Raw genomic sequence first — 2,659 nt, 5'->3', positions numbered from 1 at the left:
TTTAAAACCAACATTTTCAAAAAATTAAATTTTTACCTATAATATATATTGTATTTTGCCCCACCTTAAATTTCTAAAGCATGTTTATTCACACACTGACTGAAATGTACACAAACATTCTTTTGTATTAAGCCAAAACATCTATCCCAACTATACAAAAAGAAATAGTTAAATTACAAACCTGTGTACATGTTTTATACACTATCTGGTAATATTCTCCTCTGATAGGAAAGGCATAATGATTCTGTTACTCAAGCCACCAACTTTACCAGCCTCCCTTCTCTAAGTGTTAAATAGGCCATCTTTTTGAATTTCTTTGGAAATAATCTTTATTAGAGCTCCCTTCTTTAATCTCATTTCTTCATATGTCTGGCATGTGAGATGTTAACTGTTCTGCCACAGCTTTCTCGTCTTCCTTCAGTAGTGATAGCTCCAGGTCTGTTTACTTTTGTAGTTCTTGTATCATTGTCATTGACTTATTCTAACTAGCACAACTGCGGCTCTTAGTCTCTTTTTGCTCAACAGGAACTGGTTTAAAGAGTGCATACAAAGCTTGATATCGCGACTTTATCACTGACAATTCCTTTAAAAGTGTAACTGGATTTTTTTCGCCTGCAGAGTCAGGATGGTTAGTCTTGATTTCATACTCCAGCCTGTATTGAATGTAATTCAAATCAGAGTCCGCGTTCTGAAACATCAATTCCAGCTTATCTACCTCCACCTCCATGATGAATAGTTGGCATTCCTCAGACCACAATGGCGCTTAAGCTGTAAACTGCAACAGCACTGAGGATCTGGATTGGACAGCTGTCACTCAACGTCTTGTGCCCATTGACTCATCCGTTTCACCAGCACCCGCCCTTTGGCAGCTGGTTAACACCTCTCCTTATGGAATGCATGTTCCAGTTGGGCAAAGACACAAAATGCAGAGGGTAGATTGGCTGCTGACAAAATCTTTGTTTGCATTGGTTACCTTCTCTTTCCCACTTTCAATTTAACAGAATGGGCTCCGCAGATGAGACTTTAGGATTGGTGTACTGGGAAGAGAACCAGCCAGTGACACAAACGCTCTTCCTCCGTGCCATAAGTACATAATTTGAATTCAAACTGTGCCTGGTATGTCCTTTTTTGTTTGGGCTTTAAACAAATAAGACATTGTTTATAGACACCTTTTGGTTTCTTTATTAATCTAAATAGTCCAACAGGTCTCTCATTGACTTTTTTTGACATTTGATTTATTTCATGGTGGTTTTGTTTTTATCTTTAAAAGTCAAATTTAACTAAGGCCTATGGTGAACTAAAAATTTATGTAAACAAAGCCATATTTTGTTACATAATTTCATAAATATAATTACTGCATTTATTTTCTAGGTCATCTTCAACTTGCATAGAGGATTATGGAAAACAACTAAATTCTCTCTGAGGTGGTAACTCAAAATTGTCATGTATTTTAAAAGATTGTAATGTCCTGTTACTTAAAAGGAGGAGGCAACTGGCCTAAGTTCTTGACCAGCCAGAAGCAAAATTTTGCCTTACTTGCTCCTAATGAAAACATTTCCAAATGTGTTAGTGGTATTGATAAAGATTATCCTCAAAATGGTCATCATGGTTTGTCTTATATTCATAAAAATATATTTAATGGAGTTTGTTAATAGGAGCTATCTCAAGTCAATAGGTTACATAAAATCTGAAAGTATATGTACTTGTATTATAAAGCAAGTGTTGTTGTCAGGTAGAGATTTTTTAGTGATCTAAATACTAAGGAAGGCTTTCTCTCTACAAATTTCCAATAATAAGATGGTTAAGTCTTTGAAGCCAGACTACTTGCTTCTTTGTCAGTGGGTAATAAGGTTAGTGGATTTGGGAATTCTAGCCAAGATCATGACCACCTAGCTTCCTCGCACATCCCTGGAAAGAAAGGCAAGATGTTAAGGGTTCACTGGGGCTTTTATGGAAGAGCAATCTCCAGTAGATTGCCAGTGGGAGGGAACAGAGAGAAAAAAACAGGGAATCACTGATTCCCTTGCAAGTGGGTAGCCCACCCCTCCCCCCAAGAAGCTGCCATATCCATAGTGCCAGCTTCAGGAAACTCCCTCACTTACTGTACGAAAAGGGTGCCAGGCCAACATAGTTCCACTTGCCTCACTGAATAGGGGCAATCGCCATGCTACCCCTGCCCACTGTGACACTGGCCAGGCTATGCCCGCTGGCCCATTGGAGCTCAGGCTCCTTTGATCAATTTGCCCACCAAATGTGCACCACTGCTGATCCCTGCTTGTGCAAACTTAGCGCGCTCTGCCCATTTGCTCACTTACTGCTCTAGCTGCCACACATTCACCTGCAAACCCAGGACCATTGCAACTCCCCACATGAGCTAAGACTGCCTCTTGTCGCTTGCACTAGTTCAGGTGCAAGCCCCCCCCCCCCCACCGGTCTGCTGATGAGTTGGCCTACTGCCATTGTCCTGTTGCAAGTGAGCTCAGAATGATTCTGGGTCCCAGTGTTCCACCATGCCAGAGTTTGGGCTGCTTCAGTGCTTGGTGCCTCAGTGACCCTCCTAGCATGAGCGCAAGAAGATTTTGAGCATTACCACATGAGAGCTCAGGCAACTTAGTGCCCCTGTCAGGCAGGAGCTTAGGCAGCTTTGGTAAGTGAGAGC

General features: G+C 41.1%; 1 pseudogene; it reads right to left on the bottom strand.

Annotated features, from left to right (window-relative positions):
* Positions 1–361: 361 nt before the first annotated feature.
* On the bottom strand, positions 362–727 carry LOC101604662 (annotated as a pseudogene).
* Positions 728–2,659: the final 1,932 nt, after the last annotated feature.

The sequence above is a fragment of the Jaculus jaculus genome, chromosome 7 (genome assembly GCF_020740685.1).
Source record: "Jaculus jaculus isolate mJacJac1 chromosome 7, mJacJac1.mat.Y.cur, whole genome shotgun sequence".
Taxonomy (NCBI): domain Eukaryota; kingdom Metazoa; phylum Chordata; class Mammalia; order Rodentia; family Dipodidae; genus Jaculus; species Jaculus jaculus.
Note: the sequence above shows the minus strand (reverse complement) of the source record. Positions and strands in the feature narration are given on the sequence as shown.